A 22221-nucleotide genomic window follows, 5' to 3' on the forward strand; every position below is an offset into this window, starting at 1 on the left:
CACACAATATTATACAAGATTATATATGTATATATAAAAACTTTTCCGGTCTCACCCCTATGGGTGGTGTGTGTCTTCCTCAATCTCGGGTCCTCTACCAGAGGCCTGGGAGTTTGAGGGTTCTTCGCAGTATCTTAGCTGTTCCTAGCACTGCGCTCTTCTGGACTGAGATCTCTGATGTTGTTGATCAATATCAATAATATTGATTATGATTATTATACTTGAGAAATCTCCTACAGTACATGGCACCACAAAGACAGACACACAGGGTGTAATTGTGGTCATTTTACCATACAGAATCGTTTTTTTGCAGACAATGCCACAGTGTTCTGCCCAGGTAAAGCCTCATCTGTCCTGTGTGGCTGATCTGACCCATGCAGCTGACAGGCTGCCAGTCCACAGCCATTCGTCAGACAGAGGTGAGTGAGTCTTGTCGATCAGGCCCCGTCACAATGAGTTGTCAGGCTGTTCTAATGGGGTCTAGCACGTCTGGCCTCGTTCCACAGTCTGAGAATTATTTGCCTGCAAAAACCAGCATCACATCAAGACTTCGATGTGAGAGGAGGAGATTTATGGGCCAATATGTTCCTTTATGTGTGTGTCTGTGTGTGTGCTGATGACAACCACAGCAATGATAGGATCCTTAACCTGTCCTGTAATGACAGACATGATGGCAGTGAAGTACAGGAGAGGAGCAGAGGGAAGGCAGGCGCACAGCAGTGGCACAGGAGAGGTCAGGATGAGAACAGGGGTGGAGGAAAAAGATGATGGGATGGCACTGGGAGGAGGTGAACTGTGGAGGTCAAGGTGAACTGGGGACAAGAGGGGAGGAGATGTTAAAGCGGTAAATGTGAGGTGAAGGTTTCTGTGGGGAACAGAGGGAGGGATGAACGCTGAGATCATGGAGCATAGAGGATGAAGAAAAATGAGTCAATGAGGCAAGAGGTTAGAAGGCCAGATGAAGGAAGCTGAGGGAAATAGCAGCAAGATAGATAGACGCGGTGAACCAGAGGTAGAGGACATGATGGACAGGTCACAAGGAAAGATGGAGTCAAAAGAAATGAAGGGTTGCATGGACGAATAAAAAAAAAGGTCAAATCAGGAGAGATATAAGAGAGAGGAACATGGCTCTGTACTTTCCTTCCACATCTTCTGTTATGCACCAAAAAGGTAAATATATAATATATAAAATCAAGCCAAGAAGGTGGAAGGGATCATTTAAAGGAACAACAGGTAGGAGGGACGTTGGGGTGTAGACAAAGACAAATAAAGTAAGATGGACGGACAGAAAGGACAAAAGACAGGATGGATGATAGATGAACAAGCCAGTATATTTCAGTAAAGTGGGACCAGGGGCCTGGTGTGGACTAGTCCAGCCTGGCACACTGACCCTGCACCCTCTGATTTATTAACCTCATGCTGCAGGCCTGGCTGCTAGATGTTCTGCCTTCATTCCAGTGTCCCCTGAAATGAAAAGTGAAAGCTCCTTGGGGCTTGGTACAGGGGCAAACCATTTGCTGTCTGATCTGTGGGCTGAATCCCCTGTGTCATGACACATTCCGTCACAACTACACCAACAAACCAGCCACTGAGGTGCTGCAAACTCTCTCGAACTATGCAATATTTGGAGTTCTGGTCATTAAACACAACTCAAACAACATTGGGTTCCAAAGAGGCCAAAGACAGGTCCTGTTTGTTTTGAACTCAAAGGGGGCAGTCCTGGCCTAATGGATAGGAACAGGGATAGGGAGTTGGACTTATAACCTGAAAATTGCAGGTTCGAGTCTCAGGTCCGACAGGGATTGTTGGTGGTACAGAGAGTGAATAGCCAATGCCCTGTCCACCTCCAATATCATGACTGAGGTGAGACCCTTGAGCAAGGCACCGAACCCCCAACTGCTCCCCGGGTGCTGTGGCACTGGCTGCCCACTGCTCTGGGTGTGTGTTCACTGCTGTGTGTTAAAATGCAGAGTACAAATTCCAAGTATGGGTCGCCATATAAGTCACTTTCACTTTAAAACAGGAACCCCATTGTTGCAGTGTCAAACATCTGTATTAGTTAAAAACTCACTCGCTGTAATCTGGTGATGCAGTAACACCATATGAGTCGAACAGCAGGATGAAAGGTTTTAAAACTCCCCTACAACCACACGTATTTTCAGTTGTTCTCATTGATTAGACCTCTGAGGGGATTAAGGGGTGGCAGAAATATGCCGGAAAACTTATTTCACCATTTTTACACATTCACGCACCAAATAGGTACATCCCAACAAGAGTAACCTGATTACTTTTCTGTCTGTGCTGCAGCAATCACAGTCTTTACAAACAACAATATAAGAATTCCGGAGATTAATTCAAGAAGAAAACAGGAAAACACACACGATTGTACAGAGGTGTGTAGGCTCATCAAACTAGTCATTGCTTTCTCTCAAATTTCTAAACATAAATTGAAATTAATTAAATTAGTGTGTATCAGATCATCCAGACACTCTACAGACTTATGTGCACACCGTTTGTTGTCCCTAATATTGTAATGTGCATGGGAAATTACCTCCAGATAAATTTTATGGGTAGTGGATTATCGTGTGCTCTAAACTTCGGCATAAAACCAACCATTTATTTTCAAAAAGCTAATGTTAAGATTTGATGGAAACAAACTTCATTTATTGATCCCTAAGGGTAGAGTGACTAATTATGCATATGAGATGTTGGGTAAATTTGGAACAAAAGCAATTATAAGGCCATGATGCAAATGTGATTAATTGGAATAATATTCATACCTTTAAAAAAGTGAGTTGTAAAATATGCCCTGATGAATATACCAACCACTAAGACTGACAGGGAAAGAAAACTACTGAACTACTGAAGCAAAATCATTACTCTCATGCCAAATCCATCCCTGCCTAAATCTTCCCGAAGTGCAAGGGGTATTCCTCTGAACTTTGCTGGAAAGAGACGAGGAGCGGAGAAAGATGGGAAATGGTTCCAGGATCAATATGCTGCTAATTCCAAAACAGAACAGCATGAGTGATCAGTAGTGGCAGCAGGTTAATGTAAGTATCTTAGATTTTAAATTAAGGTAAGCTATTTTAAATTAAGGTAAACTAGGGAACATCACATTTTCTAGGAGGCACAGAAGTAGACTAAAGTGGTGCAACTTGGTCCTATACACTTTGTCAAATTAAATTAGAGTTTTCAGATCTGTCTGAAAAGCTGGCTCATTAATAAAGAAAGGACAACAGTGCCCAGGAAGGCAAAGTCAGGCTGCAAACTACTGACATTTCAGGTTAATGAGGGAAAGTTCCTTTTGTAAATTAAAGTGTAAATTCTCATCAGTTATGGCGTCATGAGTACAACAGCACGGCTGCTGCAGAGACTTTTGGACAGATGAGTTAAACTATGAAAGAGGGTTTTAAAATATTCAGTAATGTGTATAGAAAGGTGAATCATGAATGATTAAAGACGACATTAAGATCGTACAAATATGGCCTTCCACTGTGGCCCGGGAGTGAAAATATGGACATTCCCCATTCGAGTACACCTGAAGGGAGAGCTCTCATTTGGTCAAATGTGTGTGACTAAATAAGCCTAAAATGTCAATTGAACACCTCAGACTCTGTCGCCGTAATGACACACAACATAAAGGGCTTTCAAACAGCGTTTAATGGATGCTTTCATCTGGAACGCCTTCCACTTCCTTGAATGCATACATTTCCCGTTGGCCTCTGGGAAAATTGAACCAGTGTTGATGTAACCTGTTACCTGCTGAGCTCGGGCACACAGAGAACAGACGCTTCAGTTTCATCTGCACAATGATCATCTCAGTACAGTGAAAAGCATCTTTCTCTACAGTGGCAGGTGTAACTCAGCCTACATACACACACACTGCTGAAAAATCAACAAACATGGAGATATATGGAAACTGTTTCTGTACTGAGGCATTTTCCTGCAGAACAAAGCACCAGATACAAAACCACCCGATATTTCCAACTTCCAGCTTCGAACATGAACCTGAACCTGTGATGGGTGCATTATGTTCTGATTTGAATGCTGAAAGGTTAACTGATAATGAAATAAGCATTAGCAATATCACTGTAAATGAAACACCTTTGGCTTCTTCCTAAAGAAAGCAGTTTGCATTCACATTCATAAATGAACCATTGAATTAATCAATAATGGATCATAACTCGTTGACTAAAACACAAATATTCAAAAACACAGAAAGAGATCAACACAACTGTAGATAATGTGTAAGCCATCTCCAGTGTAGAGGAGGTTACGTCGGTCACCAGGGAGTCTGCAGTGGCCCCACACTGAGCCAAACCTACAATGCCATCTGCCATCAGGACTTCACAGAACACTGGGTAAATGAGCTGCCGCCAGAGCTCTGAAGTCAGGGGACCTGTTGAAAAAATAGTTCTCTAAACAGAAAACAGTAACTAAAGCTATGTAGTAGTAACTAAAGCTGAAAAATAGTGTGAAAAATCAGTTTATATGGGATGAAGTCTTCTACACGGTTAATATCCATCTTTTTTTCTGACAGTTGTTTGGACATTAGACAGATTTTGGATATATTTCTTCTGCCTATAGGGCCACACAGTGTTTTCATGGCTGTGAACACTACGGTGTACACACAGACAAAGTTTTAGACGGTAGCTAACTTTGTTCACAAATATCTTTTCAAATACACGAAGAAACGACACATAACATCTTCACTTGTTTCTCTCTTCGTACACAGAATCCATCCGGGAGTTCTGAGGTGAGTAGCTGAACATCCGGGTAAGCGAATCACTTTTGTCTTGCAGGCGTGTCGTGTTGTGTGTGTTGTGTGGTTCGTCTGCAGACTGGCGGCAGACTAGCTGTGGTTTGGCACACCTGGGAACCGGCTAGACTTTGAACGGTTCACTGGCTGCTGCATTCCGGTGCTGGTCGGGTACCTTTCTGTTTTGACCGGTGTTTGTTGCTATTTCCTGACTTAGCGCTCGTTGGCCTACCGGTTAGCTTAGCTAGCTAGTTAGCTTGCTAACATGGCCTCTCCCTCTCTCTCTCTTTCTTGCTCGGTGTGCCACATGTTTAGTTATTCCTCTGCCTCCTTTAGCGATAATGATACCTGTATTAAGTGTAAGGTTCTGTTAGCCTTGGAGGCGAGGATCACTGATTTGGAAGCGCGGCTCCGCACCTTCGAACAAAAGCCAGCTAGCCTAGCCCCGTTAGCTGGTGTGGAGCCACCGAGCTCAGGGTCTGTTAGCGGTCCAAGGGCAGCTCCGGAGCAGCCCGGAGAATTAGCCTGGGTGACGGTCCGAAGGAAACATACTCCTAAGCAGAAGCCCACGGCTCATCACCTGCCTGTTCACGTTTCTAATAGATTTTCCCCGCTCAGCGACACACCCGCTGAGAAACCAACTCTGATAATTGGCGATTCCATAGTCAGGAACGTGAAAATAGAGACACCAGCGACCATAGTCAAATGTATTCCTGGGGCCAGAGCGGGCGACATCGAGTCAAATCTGAAGCTGCTGGCTAAGGCTAATCGGAAATATGGGAAAATTGTTATTCACGTCGGCAGCAATGACACCCGATTACGCCAATCGGAGGTCACTAAAATTAATGTTGAGTCGGTGTGTAACTTTGCTAAATTAATGTCGGACTCCGTAGTTTTCTCTGGACCCCTCCCCAATCTGACCAGCGATGACATGTTTAGCCGCATGTCGTCGTTCCGTCGCTGGCTGTCTAGGTGGTGTCCAGCAAACGATGTGGGCTTCATAGACAATTGGGCCACTTTCTGGGGAAAACCCGGTCTGATAGCGAGAGATGGCATCCATCCCACTTTGAATGGTGCAGCTCTCATCTCTAGGAATTTGGCCGAGTTTCTTAGCCGACCTAAAGCCTGACAATCCAGGGTGGGGACCGGGATGCAGAGACTCAGTCTAAAACGCTTCTCTGCAGTTTCCTTAGAGCCGCCGCCCCCTTCAAACCACATAGAGACTGTGTCTGCCCCTCGAACATATAAATCAAACAAATCAGAAGTTAACAGAAGAGGAGTTATTCATAAAAACTTAATAAAAATTAAGACCACTCCTCTTATTGAACAGAAAAACAGAACTGTCAAATGTGGATTATTAAATATTAGGTCCCTTTCTTCTAAATCTCTGTTAGTAAATGATTTGATAACTGATCACCAAATTGACCTACTTTATCTTACTGAAACCTGGTTACAGCAGGATGAATATGTCAGTCTGAATGAATCAACCCCCCTCAGTCATAAAAATTATCGTGTTCCTCGAAGCACAGGTCGAGGTGGAGGAGTAGCTGCAATCTTCCAGTCAAACTTATTATTAAACTTTCATCGTCAGAACAGTTATAACTCATTTGAGAGCCTCACTCTTAGTCTCTCACATCCAAACTGGAAAACACAAAAACCAGTTCTACTTGTCATTTTGTACCGTCCACCTGTTCCTTACTCAGAGTTTTTAACTGAATTCCCTGACTTCCTGTCTGATTTAGTGCTTAGATCAGATAAAGTCATTATAGTGGGAGATTTTAACATTCATGTAGATGTTGAAAATAACAGCCTCAGCATTGCATTTAATTCTATATTAGATTCAATTGGTTTCATTCAAAACGTTAATAAACCCACCCACTGTTTTAATCACACCCTTGATCTTGTTCTGACCTATGGCATCGAAATTGAACATCTAATAATTTTCCCCCCAAATCCTGTTTTGTCAGATCATTCTTTAATAACTTTCGAATTTAAAATGATGGATCATGCAGCGTCTGGAAGAAAATTCCACTACAGCAGATGTTTATCTGACAACGCTGTTAATAAATTTAAGAAAATGATTCCATCTTTATTTACATCTATGCCAAGTATAAACATAATGGAGGGCAGCTGCCTTAATCCTACTCCCTACCAAATTGATCATGTTGTTGACAGCGCTGTAACCTCACTGCGTGAAACGCTTGATTCTGTAGCCCCTCTGAAAAAGAAGTTAGTGATTCAGAGAAGACTAGCCCCATGGTATAATTTACATGTTCGTACCTTAAAGCAGGCATCACGAAGGCTGGAAAGGAAGTGGCGTTCCACAAACTTAGAGGAAATTTTTCTAGCCTGGAAAAACAGTCTACTAACATATAAAAAAGCTCTCCGTAAAGCCAGAACTGCATACTATTCATCACTAATAGAGGAAAATAAGAACAATCCCAGGTTTCTTTTCAGCACTGTAGCCAGGCTGACAAAAAGTCACAGCTCCGTTGAGCCCAGTGTTCCCTTAGCTCTCAGCAGTGATGAATTTATGAGTTTCTTTACAAATAAAATCACAACTATTAGAGATAAAATTCAGCAGATGCTTCCTATACCTGCAATAAATGAATCTTTTACTACAGTAGCTCTTGAATCATCTGTAGGACCTCAGTTATGTTTAGACTGCTTCTCTCCTATAGATCTCTCTGAATTTACATCAGTAGTTGCTTCATCGAAATCATCAACGTGTCTCTTGGACCCCATCCCGACTAGACTGCTTAAAGGCACCCTGCCATTAATGAACTCATCTTTATTGGACTTGGTAAATTTATCTCTAGTATCAGGCTACGTACCACAGGCCTTTAAGACTGCAGTAATCAAACCTTTACTCAAAAAGCCTAGTCTTGATCCAGGTGTCTTGGCTAATTATAGACCAATATCCAACCTGCCATTTATTTCTAAAATCCTAGAAAAAGCTGTTGCTAAGCAGCTATCAGACCACTTACACAGGAATGAACTATTTGAAGATTTCCAATCAGGATTTAGAGCACATCATAGTACAGAAACAGCACTGTTGAAAGTTACCAACGATCTTCTCTTAGCCTCAGATAATGGACTTGTTTCGATACTTGTCCTCCTAGACCTTAGTGCAGCATTCGACACCATTGACCACAACATCTTATTACAGAGACTGGAGCATGTGATTGGTATCAGAGGAACAGCGTTAAAGTGGTTCCAATCCTATTTATCGGACAGATTCCAGTTTGTTCATGTCCATGATGAACCTTCCACACGAACAAAAGTTAGTTATGGAGTTCCACAAGGTTCTGTGCTAGGACCGATTCTGTTCACCCTGTACATGCTTCCTTTAGGATATATCATTAGGAAGCACTCTATTAATTACCACTGCTATGCGGATGACACTCAGTTATATCAATCTATTAAACCTGTTAACACAAACCAGTTAACCAGACTTCAAGCCTGTCTAACTGACATAAAGGCTTGGATGACCAGTAACTTTTTACTTTTAAACTCGGAGAAAACAGAAGTCATTATATTTGGGCCTAAAAATCTCAGAAATAACTTTTCTAAAATTATAGCTACTCTAGATGGCATAGCCCTGGCCTCCAGCACTACTGTAAAAAACCTTGGAGTTATTTTTGACCAGGACATGTCCTTTAACTCACACATAAAACAAATTTCTAGAACTGCATTCTTTCACCTGCGCAACATTTCCAAAATTAGGAACATCCTGTCTCAAAATGATGCAGAAAAACTAGTCCATGCGTTTGTTTCCTCAAGGCTAGATTACTGTAACTCATTACTATCTGGATGTCCTAATATCTTAATAAAAAGCCTCCAATTAATCCAGAATGCCGCAGCCAGAGTCCTGACAGGAACTAGCAAGAGAGATCATATTTCTCCTATATTGGCTTCTCTTCATTGGCTCCCTGTAAAATATAGAATAGAATTTAAAATCCTTCTTCTCACATACAAATCCCTTCATAATCAAGCTCCTTCATACCTTAAAGACCTCATAGTACCATATTATCCCAATAGACCACTTCGCTCTCAGAGTGCAGGCCTACTTGTGGTTCCCAGAGTTCTCAAAAGCAGAATGGGAGGCAGAGCCTTTAGCTATCAAGCTCCTCTCCTGTGGAACCAGCTCTCAGCCTGGGTTCAGGAGGCAGACACTCTCTGTACTTTTAAGGCTAGACTTAAAACCTTCCTCTTTGACAAAGCATATAGTTAGGGCTGGCTTCAGGCAACCCTGAACCATCCCTTAGTTAGTTATGCTGCTATAGGCCTAGACTGCCCAAGGACCATTGGTGCACTGAGCTCCCCTACCCTACCCGCCCCCCCCTCCCCCTTCTCTCCGACCTCATGTATATTCCACCATTGAATGTTACTAACCTTGTGCTCTCTCTCTCCCCTAGTTTGTGCTCTCTCCCTCCCTCTCTCTCTCTCTCTCTCTCTCTGTACCTTCTGGAGGTGTCCCTGGTCCTGGAGCTGTTTATCGCTGATGTGCAGTTACTGGCCCCACCAACTTGCAGTGTCTATTTGTTGTTTATTGTTGCTGTTCTTTTCTCTCTGCTCTATCCACTCACCCCAACCGGTCGAGGCAGATGGCCGCCCAAACTGAGCCCGGTTCTGCTGGAGGTTTTTTTCTTCCGTTAAAAGGAGGTTTTTTCCTCTCCACTGTCGCCAAGTGCTTGCTCATAAGGGAATTGTTGGGTTTTTAGTTTTAGTTTTTGTAAAGTGCCTTGAGATGATTTGTATTGTGATTTGGCGCTATACAAATAAAATTGAATTGAATTGAATTGAAATAAATTGAATTGAATCCGTTTAATCTACTCCCATCTCATGACATCACACATGACAACATGCATAAAACAATAACTCTATGAGGAGCCAAACAAGACAAAGGGAAAATATTGAATTTAGGTTTAAAATATGCAAAACCTAGCACTTGCCTCACAGCAAGAAGGTCCTAGGTTCGCAACCTGGCCTTTCCGTGTGGAGTTTGCATGTTCTCCCTGTGCTTGTGTGGGTTTTCTCCAGGTACTCCGGTTTCCCCCCACAGTCCAAAAACATGCATGTTAGGTTGATTGGTGACTCTAAATTGCCCATAGGAGTGAGTGTGAGCGTGTGAGGTTGTTTGTCTCTATGTGGCCCTGTGATGGACTGGTGACCTGTCCAGGGTGTACCTCTGCCTTCCACCTGAAAAGAGAGCTGGGATAGGCTCCAGCAGATCCCCGTTACCCTGGTTAAGGAATAAGCGGGTATAGATGATGGATGGATGGATATACAGAACCTCATTACGACCTGCCTCCACCCATCCATCCCCCATAACATAGAATTACTGCTGTCGGCCAGGTCCTTATTTTTCCCTTTGGATTGGCTCAACATTTGTTTGGAGTTTGTGTCTCCTCACTTGTCTTCTTGCTCTTCTCCTCCTCCTCTCTCTCTGGTTTAAGTTCCTGAGCTAATTTATTTTTCAGATTCAGCCTGCCTGGGGAAAACAGTGTCCAGCGTAAGGAGGGGGTGGGGGGCAAACAGGGAGATCCTGAAAATAATGAACAGAAATCTCAGAAAGACAGACCATGGGGAGGAGAGAGGATAGAAGGAAAGGTGACAGACGTGATGAAGAAGGAAGAATCTTGTCTGGAGACGGAGAATGAAGAGAAGAGGGAAGAAAGGAGGCAGATGAGAGAAAAATGTCCTTTATCGTCTTTTACTTTATGCACAAACTTGCACGTTTGTACTTTTACATTTGTAACGGCATCTAGTGATTACCATAACCATCACAACTTAATGACTAAGCCCAACCCTGGTTCTATTCTCAACCCTAAAACCAGGTGTGAACCCTCAAACACATGGACTCACACAGGTCAAACACAAACAACATTTGAAGTAACTTTTTGATTGAATGTGTGTAGATCTGGATGTCTCTCTCTCACACACACACACAAGCTCACACAGGTTTTCTGATGGTCCTAACAAATTAAAAGTCTGTTTACTCCCCACCACCCAGGGTACACACGCACACAGTCACACACACAGTATTTTACCCACAGTGCACAATTCACAGTAAGAAATGCAAATAGATAAAACACGCTGCACACACATCCACGCTGCATGTGCAAACCACACTGCTTCACTCATACATCCCAACAGCCTATTTTTATCTTGCTGCACCTTGTCCCACCATTCACACTAAAATCAGCCATATAATTGGCTGTCATCTATCCTCTCTGCCACTCATGTCTGTCTCTCCGTCTTTAATTTTGCCCATCTCCATCCCTGCCTCTTCCTGTGATATCCCTCCATCCTACGCTTTGTGGTAGCCCTGGTGCGTTCAGAACCAGCTCCCATTTTCTGTCTCTGCAGGAGAGCTGAACCGCGGCAGAGCTGAAGCACAGACTGTATTTACACTGGGGCAGAGAACAGAGAGAGGAAGAGTAGATGTAGGAGTAGGAGAGGAGAATAAGGAGGAGGCAGAGACAAAGATAAAGGGAACATGTCCTGAGAGGTATTTTTAGGTGTGTTACTTAACACCTGCTGGGTCTGTTGCAGTGGAAGATTCAATAATGTTGAATCAAATCAAAACCATTATCAAGCCTGCTTATTGAATCCACATCCTTTGGAAATCACTTACTGACTCTACTTAGGTTAAGCTTTAAATGATGTTGGCAGCCAAACACTATAACTAATTGCATATGTCAGAACTCAAAGGCTGCCATTCAGAGGACTCAGATAAAAGCTAAAAGTTTGATCATTTCACGTTAATAACTCAACAGTTCTGAATGCCTTTCTGATGTGTGTTAAAACTGTTTTTGCAGAAGAATGTGAAATATTTTAATATTTAATGTTCCAATTTTAATATATTTTATACAGAAAAAACAATGTGGAGAATGTCAATGTTTCTTTTGAAAAATGAACCAAAGCAGAAAAACTAAGAGAAAATATTAACCCTCAGGTAAAAAAGAGCAGTTTCTGTTTCACGCCTATAAAAATCAGGTATTTAATGAGCGTGGAACTTGTTTTGACTACATCCTAAATTTATCTTCAGACCATATGTGTCAGGATGTGAGCGGTTTATCACCTCAGTTAAACAAGTTCCTGTGGCAAACCACAAGACGCAGATTTCCTTCCAAAGTCGAAGAAAATCCTCTGCTGATTGTTCTATTAAAAAACATGTCCCAGAAATAGTTGTTACACTGATTCTGAAAAGAAAGACTTAATTTAACATGGTGGATCAGTGGTGTCACACTGTGTGGAGTCTGCACGTTGTCCCCGTGTCTGTGTAGGTTTTCTCTTCCCACAGTCCAAACACATGCAGTTTAGGATTAGGGTCTGAACCCCGGTGGACCCAGGACCGGTCTGTGTGGAGTCTGCATGTTGTTCCTGGTCTGTGTGGGTTTTCTCCTCCTACAGTCCAAACACATGCAGTTTAGGATTAGTGTCTGACCCCGGTGGACCCGGGCCTTTCTGTGTGGAGTCTGCATGTTGTCCCTGTGTCTGTGTGGGTTTTCTCCTCCCACAGTCTAAACACATGCAGGTTAGGTTGGTTGGTGACTCTAAATTGCCCGTAGGTGTGAATGTGAGTGTGTGTCTTTCTACGGCTATGTGGATGTTCAGGGTTCAGGAGGCAGACACTCTCTGTACTTTTAAGGCTAGACTTAAAACCTTCCTCTTTGACAAAGCATATAGTTAGGGCTGGCTTCAGGCAACACTGAACCATCCCTTAGTTAGTTATGCTGCTATAGGCCTAGACTGCCCGAGGACCATCGGTGCACTGAGCTCCCCTACCCTAACCCCCCCCCCTTCCCCTCCTCTCTCTTCTCTCCTCCCACCTCATGTATATTCCACCATTGAATGTCACTAACCTTGTGCTCTCTCTCTCCCCTAGTTTGTGCTCTCTCCCTCTCTCTCTGTTCTCTCTGTACCTTCTGCAGGTGTCCCTGGTCCTGGAGCTGTTTATCGCTGATGTGCAGTTACTGGCCCCACCACCTTGCAGTGTCTATTTGTTGTTTATTGTTGCTGTTCTTTTCTCTCTGCTCTATCCACTCACCCCAACCGGTTGAGGCAGATGGCCTCCCAAACTGAGCCCGGTTCTGCTGGAGGTTTTTTTCTTCCGTTAAAGGGAGTTTTTTCCTCTCCACTGTCGCCAAGTGCTTGCTCATAAGGGAATTGTTGGGTTTTTAGTTTTAGTTTTTGTAAAGTGCCTTGAGATGATTTGTATTGTGATTTGGCGCTATACAAATAAAATTGAATTGAATTGAATTGAATGTTTCACTCTGATAGCATACTTGTGAGGACACCTTGGGCCGGTCCTCATAACTTTTTTTTTTTTTAGGGTTAAGACTTGGTTTTAGGGTTTGGGTCTAGGGAATGTCTTTTGTCTATGAGTGTCCTCAAAACTATAGCGACACATGACTGTGTGTGTGTAAGGTTGCTGTAAGGTGAAGCGTCTGTAGGTTTACCCTCCATTTCAGTCCATCTCACACACACACACACGCACATGCACACACACCTGTAATACTAAATCTGTGAGGACACTCATGAACATAATGCATTCTGTAGACCCTGATCCCCTAACCATCACATCAAATGTCTAATTCTAACCCTAACCCTCAAACAGGAGCCTGCAGAAGTGAGGACCAGCAAAAGGATCCTCACTTAAAATGTTCATCACACTGCCAAAAATACAAGCACACACACACACAACCACAGTGTTACTGCGTTCTGTTCTATTAAATCACACTGTACGATCCATCACCAAGCTGTCAGATATGACTTTCAGCTTTGACGACATGTGAGAGACAGGCAGAGGAAGGAGTCAAGTCTGAAAGAGAACAATAGGAAGAAGAGCAGGAGGGAAAGGAAGACAGAGGCAAAACCAGATGAGACGTGGGAGAGTGATAGACAGTGGACGGGAAACATGAAGACAGGGCGAGATGTGATGAGCATTAGATCACTGTCCTGCTGAGATTAGCATGCTGTTATCTATACTGAATCTGCACTTTCGTGTGCTCACACTGTCGGTTCTCAGGGGGTCTGCACGATTCATATTCAATTTAAACTTGACACGTTTATCATTTTCTCTTTTATCCCTCAGCTGTGAGTTCACATGTGAAGACTCACCTAGTTACCCTTCTGTTATCTGCTCTGAGCTTTTGGTTCAGTTCAGAGTGGCTCTCAACAGTTCTGGGAGGGAATCTGCTAAAGAGTAAGAGTAAAAAACGGAGTGATTTCTTTGTAAAAGTGTGAAAAGTGTTGATGTCTGATCATGTGTGGTTTAGTTTTTCTTTTCACTGAAAGTCTTACTGAATGTAACATATGGAATGTGTATTTCTCCCAATTAGGGTCAATACTCAGATACTAATTGATACTAAAGAAAGACATTGCAAAACAACACCACAAAGTGGTGGTGATGTGGTCGAGTAGCACAACAAACAAGCATCTTAAAACCCACAGTCTGGTCTTGATAAGGAATTTCAAGAGGACAGTAAAGCTCCTGTTTCAACATTAAAGTACTAGACAGTTATAAACATTGACCCGGTAAACATTTAATGTTGATTTGAACATTATGTTTTTAATAATTTCTTCATGGCATTTTTATGCCAAACAAACTAACCAACCACATGTTCAGTATTTGACTATTACAATATGCAGCTGAGGCAGGAAGAATCTTGGGTGTAGTCTAACCCGTCCCAGCACCAGAACACCATAAAACATCTGCAGTGGTAGCATCCTGCAGAAACAGCTGCAGGTGGCAAAATGTTTATCTATGTTTGTGTTTTTTTGTTTGTTTGTTTACACAGTCCAAATGTTCAAAGGATGGAAAACAAAGAAAAGCAGAAAGTCCCCATATTTAAGATTTAGAACCAGTCACTGGCACTTTTGATTTTAGTTAATTACTAAACCTGTCATTCTGTTAAGCAATGATTAACTAATTATTCCAGCACGACAACCACCCATCAATAAAGTAGCAGTTACCAGTCGTGAAGTGTTAGTGATGCACTGCTAGAAACACAGCATGTCTGCTAACAAACAGGTGCTCAGTGCTACAACAAACTGCTAAATCGCGCCGCTTGCCTCTGTATGTGACTTTAAGGCCAGTTTAAAAATGGCCCTAAAGAAATAATGGACCAAATAAAGAAATATGAAATAAGTTTATAAAAACAAGCGTCTGAGTTTTAAAAGGTTTGAATGTCATCATTCTGCACAACACAAAGCAAAGGAACTGCAGTCCCACATTTGGGCAGAAATGCAGGTCAGACCAAGAAAGACTCCATCACACCAGTCCTTAGAAAAATGAATTTAGAAAAATAAATATGAGGGACAGAGGTGACGACATTATGTGAGGGTGACTGCTTGTAAATATTACAGCACTGGATGAAAACTCACTGCAACCAATGAGATCGGACAGGATCAACCCAAAACCCTGAATACTAGGATTGTTACAGGGACGCTTTATCCAAACTAGAACCATGAAGTCTTAAGGAACTCCAGTACCGCTACATTTAAAATGTCTGTAGTAGAAAACAGTACCTGCAGTGACCCTGCAACACATCTCCCCCCAAAAGATCAGGAAGAAAAGTGGAAAAATATCAAATACTTTCTTTTTTTTAGTTGATGTAATCAAGAGTCAATTTAATGAGTAGCACTGAGCATTATAATTATTTTTTTATTACTCAAAATTTAGTTCCCCTTTAACACCACAGAAACAATAAATGTCCCCAAAAAAATTGATTCTCCCCCAAAAATCAACAGCGTTGACTATTTCAATTAACCACTTAATTGATTATTCATGCACATCCATAATCATGAGCTTTTGTTTTTCCCTGCCTGTTTTGCACTCTGATCTGATGTGAGTCAATGACCAAGTGTCTTTCTGCTCGTCTTCTGTTTGCTCTGATTTGATTTGGTTTGACAATGTGATAACAAAAGACGAGGAGAATGACACTCACTCTGAGGCATGTGGTGCTGAAGACTGTATGCCCACTTGCAAGTGGATTAAAAACCTATAAAGTCATCTTCTCTTGTTTGTGAAGTCTTTATTACAGAAATTGCCTTTACAGAAAGAAAAGCAAACTATGCAGCGAGTGCCGGCTGGTTGGAGAGACAGATGAAGAAACAGATGGGGGAATAGATGAAGGGATTGGGGCTATAGCTCTAGGCAGGGAGATTAAGCCACAGATTAATTCTTTAACCAGGCAGGATGCAGAAATTTCCAATGGAATGTAAATCACACATTATTATCTGGATATTTATGACGGGCTCCTACATCCTTGGCTGTCACAGACATGGGGTTGGTAACAAGTACTGACTCTGATAGACCTTAATTATGAGCATGATTGTGGTTTAACAGAGACTGACCTGAAGGCCCTGCAGTCATGTCTTCCTCCTGCATGCCTTCATTCACAAACCATTACTTTCAGGTTGCTGAACTGATTTTACAAAGAAGTGATGTAACTGTATAGTTCAGTGCAAATTAAAAATAAATGACCATTAACGGACGCAGTACTAAAGTAATTAGTGACAGCTGATTGGTTTGGGACATTTTTTGTGATTCATCAGTCAAGTAATTTAGCCTTTAAATATACCAACCTTTACTTTCTGATAACACTGAAGATTTATGGTTTTCATTCATACAGTGTGGTTTTTTTCTATTTAAATATTAAAGTGTTGTTAGATAAATAAAGTTAGCAATTTTAGGATGTTTCTGCAGTCTGCTAACTTGTGATGGACGTTTGCCGTTGTTTTTGCATTTTATAAGGAGGAACAATAAATCATTAATCAAAATATAATGAGAAGTTTAATCAAGAGTGAATAATTACTAGCTGCAGTCTTGTTTGGACATTTTGCGATAAATCACAACGTGACAGAGGCATAAGACTTGTGTTTGAGGGTCTCTGATTCAACATCTTGGTCTTTTCTGTGCCGTCTGAGGAGGGAAACAGAGCAGACAACAAATGTGTCATAGGTAGAAGAAGGTGGAAAACGGACCAGTGTGCTGAGTGTAAGTGTGGGGGTGGGGTGTGTGTTCCCTCCCTGTCTCTGCTAATGGGATGTGAAGCTCATTTTTATGTTCTGCATATGATAATAGTCACCACAAAACAAATGCATCACTCCAGTCACATTAACACATTTTACTCTATTACTCAAGCATGACACTGCACAGCTTGCCATCGGGCTGACTGTTCTTCTGCCTGTCTGGCTTTTGTCTGCCTCCCTGCCTGTCTGCAGCTTGTACAGTGTGTCTGTGTCTTGTTTACTGTACAAGGAAGAGTGTATCTGTCTACCTGCCTGTCTCCTACACCAGCCTGTTGTCGCAGATCCTTCCCAACTGTCTACCAATCTGCCTAACAAGCCTCTGCAGCTGTATCGTAATATCATGTACACAACTTTCCATCCTCTTGCCAACAGTGAAATTAGGAAGTGCGTTGCAAAAATAATCAAAGCTGTCTTGACACAACATCAGCCCAAGAATGCCGCATTTTAAGGTTTACAAACAGATCACATCTAACCATGTAACGTAAAAGTAGTAAAAATGAATTTGTGTGAAGCGATCCACCAGAGAAAATTGATTTGTTGGGAACATAGAAACATCAAGTCCACTTGTAATTGTACGCCAGTGTTAGACTCTAGATAGACTAGCTCTTTGGCTGAGTATGGATCGCAGTTTGCACATGGCACCATAACCAGAGAACAGACAAATGCTTTTTTGGTCTGTTATCAAGTTCTCAGTGAAATGAATGTTAGTCAGGCTGCTAATATAATCTGCTGCCATGAAGGAGTGTCATTTTAAACCAGTGCACCAACTAAACTAAGAAGCTGCTACCTAAATGTTTTGTATACTTTCCTTTGCTAATGATAGAGCCACACTACAGCCCACACATATTTCTCTGTCAGTATACAGCAGAATGCTCCCAGCGTATGCTCTGCAGGTTGTGCTGAAGGGCTCATTTTATTGTTTCTACTCCAGGTAGTTTCTTTTTAAATTCACCCTCCCTTCAGAGGAAGGTGAGTGGTCAGGGTCAGCTGCAAAACCGTGAGTTATGGAGGTGGTAAGGCTACAGCAGCGTGCTTCAGTAACAGAACATTTATGAAGATGGGTGGGTTTAAATCTGCAGAACTCCCTGCATTCTGACTAATTCACTGCATCAACCTACTGTCCTACATGCTGATTTCATCTTATGTGGTAGGAAAAGACAAACAACTGCTGACACTATTTGATGGAAAGGAGACCTATGGCCTCTCTGCACTGGACAGTGACGCCCTTTAAAATAAATACTACCTATATGTGATTCATGGTAAACCTTTGCTACATTAGCAAATGAACCTCAATTTATACCCTTCATATAGACTTGCTAGAGGTTGTGAAACTGAATGCTTGTGTGATACTCAACATTTGACACTGCAATCAGCATGAAGAAGCCCATGACTGTAGAGCTGAATCTGTAAGACTGCAGGAGCTCTCTGTGGTGCTATGACGGATCTCAACTGTTAGTTCAGTCTGTATTATTATGTCCTCTGTAGCTCAACATGTTTGAAACCCAAATCCTCTCTATCCCATCTACTGAAAACAGACCATAACTCAGCACTGAGGTCAGTTTCTATGATGTTATTGTGTGGGAGGTCTCCTCTGTCTATAAAGTGAACTGTGGTGGAGCTGTCCATGGTGCTGACAACATGTAGCCCTCACTAAGGCACCAAACTATGTCAGAGGTCTCCATGGTCCTGAGACTTTCTAGCACTCACTGTGGCACAGAAGCCAGAGGTAAATCCTACATCCCATCAGTTGCATATTTTCCTTGTGTTCTTGATGTGAGGAGAAAGGAATAAGGAAACATGCCTGTTCTTTCAATCGCCACCTTAAGTGTCCAATCACCAACTGATTTCTGATGAAAGCCCCTAAACAACCTCTGCAAAGGATGAATCCTCAGTCCTCTGAGCAGGAATAAGAGTTTTGGGATGGTCTTCAAGATGGTGAAAGGCTTCAAGCAAGGATCGAGGAGCAAGGAACAATAATGGATAAGTGAATTGGGGTGTATGAGGTGTCAGAGCACAGCACTCTCCCTGAGACTCAGAATTCCTCTGAGATGCTCTTCCTGTTCCTGAATCCCAGTCAGCTTGTCTGAAGCGATCCACAAACAACAAGCAGCTTGCTAAAGAACCTGTGGAGATATTTTTGGACAGCTCTATCAGAGCTTTCTTTGAAGCTGAAGCTCTCTCCCTGTGGAGCTGTCACTGGTTGCTAAACACACCCAGGCTCCTCAGGGACAAATTGTCTAACCAGCTCATAAATAACATAATTTAGCTTGATGTTATCCTGTGTGTTAGTGGTTTCACTGGGATGTTCTGACTGTGAAATGACTTATTGACAGTAATGATAGTTTTGTGGGGAGACTTTGCTGTTTTATTCTTTATTTCTTTCTACAAGTTGCGTTACAATCTACATGTAGTGGGTGGAATAATATAATGCTTAGGTTTCAGTCTAATATATACTGCAAAACAAACGTTTTATCCTATTTTTCTCATTGTTTCTCAGCTCCTCACCCTAGCCATTCCCGCTATCATTTTCATTGTGATCTCCTCTGACCCTATTTCTGCATCCCTTTAAAGCTCTCTACTCCTTTCCGTCCTTCCACTCATCGATCCCCTGTCCTCTCCTGTTCCCTCTGCTCACTTCTACCATCTTTCCTCGCCTTCCCCCTTCCTTACTTTGTGATCCTCTCTTTTATTCCTCTTTCCTTTCTTCCCCGCTCTCCTCCCCTCTGCTGTTCTCATCTCCAAGCCTCCTGCATAATAGATGTGGCTGTAACGCCTGTCAACTGGAGCGGCATGATGAGGCAGCTTTAGAGTCACAGTGAGACCGAGGGAGAGGAACCGCCCCCAAAATGGTTTCTATTACTGCGCTCCCGCACCAACGGGTGCATCCACACATGCATGAGCACAACCCCAACATGCACGCACACATTCCCATGCAGACACGGCGGGGCTTTCAGCCTGGCCAATGCATCTCCAGCACACAAGTAAGACTCCAAAGTACCAATTAGCCCTTCACCATTGGAGCCGCCTGAGAGAAGACGGGCAGCAGCGTTTAGCAGCTCTAAATAGTCTGTACCCTGACAGAAAGGCACGAACAGAGCCAGCAGTCAAACACACAGAGAGAGGTTATGGCAGAGTCTAATCAGATTACAGCGATGATTCATTTCATGGCCACTAAGAATGAAACTATTGTTGGCGCCGTGACGAGCCTGCCACCCCCGTATCACAAAAAAAAAAAAAAAAAACTATTCCATAGCGGAGCACGTTCCCACTGAGCGTCAAACGCCATCTCACACACCCTAGATTTTTAAAAGCCGATCAATCAACCTTACCTTCATCGATCTCAGCCCCTCTCCTCTGCTCTTGTCTCTGTTCTCCAAAATCTTTTCGTCTTCCTCCCCCGGTCCTTCCTCTGATGGAAGAGTGAAATCACAACGAAAAGCCCGGAAGGTTTCAGAAAGGTGATCAGCTTATCCCAACTCCTGCTTTCCTCTGCTGTGCGACTCCTTTCCAACACGGAGAGAGAGAGAGAGAGAGAGGCTATCTTGGTAGTTTTCTGGGGCTGAAAAAACGGGAGTATGTCTCTGCGTGCAGGGGTGGGGGGGCAGCACCAGAAGTAGAATTACCGGAACAGACGTGCGTGTAGCAAAAAAAAAAAATGGGGGAAGGGGAATATAGGTGCCGGTGGTCTCACCGTGCAAAGCCACTCACGCTGGCACGGCTCCTCAAACGGGGGAGGCGGAGTTCGCCTCCTATAACGGCTTCAAAGTAACGGGGCCGTGAGCGCTCGTGCCATCTGGGTAAAAGCGCTGGTTCGCTGGCGCGCAGTCCTCAGCCAGATATCCAAAGCCAGATGGAGCTGAGAAAAGTGACACTGCCAGGCCGAAAAGCTTTAATTCCGACACCGTTCAGCTCAAGCCCAGGTAAACGTCCGTGCGCAGCTCCGGTTTGGGGTCCACATCACAAATATTATGAGAAACTCCACCCGGCAATATCAGCGGTGTCCTTGAGTGGAAACAACCTTTTCCCTTATCCAAGCATTTGTTTGTGTCTAAGATCGGCTGGTGTATTCCCCACAACGCGCAGCTCTTCCTCCAGGTAGGGCCTGCCCAACAAAGACACTTTCAGCCCCACAACAACCATCCATCCGTCGGTCTTCTTCCCAAACCAGCGGAACCAGATGAAATCCCTTAATACTGGTCCGGGCGGTGTCCGGTCCAGTGCTCCATGATTAATGATAAATCACACAACTGACAACGGACTCCAGCACCGAAAAAATTTTATGGGCAAATGTAGTTTAGAGAGAAATGAATCCTGCGCCTCTGAACGAAGCGTCACTTTCAACAAGCTAACATCAGAGGAGGCTCTGCAGCAGCTGCGCGCACCGAAACTCGCCTATTTTTAGAGGAAAAATCACCCCGGCGGTGGAGACTGTAATCCTCGACGAGGCTCCGAAACGTCACATTGTCGGTCAGATTTCCTCCCGTGTCCGGTTAATTCCTACGCTACATCCCTCTGTGTCTGATCCGCGCTTTGGGTGACAGCTACTGCCGGGAAATGCTTTAGCAGATGGATGAAGTTTGAAATTCAGACACAGATTCCAGCACCGGCTTCCCGCCGTTGGAGGCGGCTCTATAGGCGCACAAGGCTGGGAGCGTGGAGAGGGAAGGGGGCGGGAGGGTGGTGGTCCAACAAAGACACACCTATCTATCTATCTATCTATCTATCTATCTATCTATCTATCTATCTATCTATCTATCTTTTATCTATCTATCTATCTATCTATCTATCTATCTATCTATCTATCTATCTATCTATCTATCTATCTATCTATCTATCTATCTATCTATCTATCTATCTATCTATCTATCTATCTATCTATCTATCTATCTATCTATCTATCTATCTATCTATCTATCTATCTATCTATCTATCTATCTATCTATCTATCTACCTGTCTATCTACAGTATCTATCTATCTATCTATCTATCTATCTATCTATCTATCTATCTAGTATCTATCTATCTATCTATCTATCTATCTATCTATCTATCTATCTATCTATCTATCTGTCTGTATGTTTATCTATCTATCTATCTATCTATCTATCTATCTATCTATCTATCTATCTATCTATCTACAGTATCTATCTATCTATCTATCTATCTATCTATCTATCTATCTATCTATCTATCTATCTATCTATCTATCTGTCATTTCAGCCCCACTAAAATGATCAACTGTCAAACTATCAAAATATATTGAAAGTATAATTTTTACTCTTTAAAATGCTTCATTAATGACTGCATTTATATTGTAACTGCAGCACGTAATGAGCAGAGTGGTTCTTCACGTGTGATTGTTTGCATTTCCATTTGTACTATCGACATTCTGCAATATACAGCCACAACACTAA

Source organism: Mastacembelus armatus, chromosome 13 (genome assembly GCF_900324485.2).
Source record: "Mastacembelus armatus chromosome 13, fMasArm1.2, whole genome shotgun sequence".
NCBI lineage: Eukaryota > Metazoa > Chordata > Actinopteri > Synbranchiformes > Mastacembelidae > Mastacembelus > Mastacembelus armatus.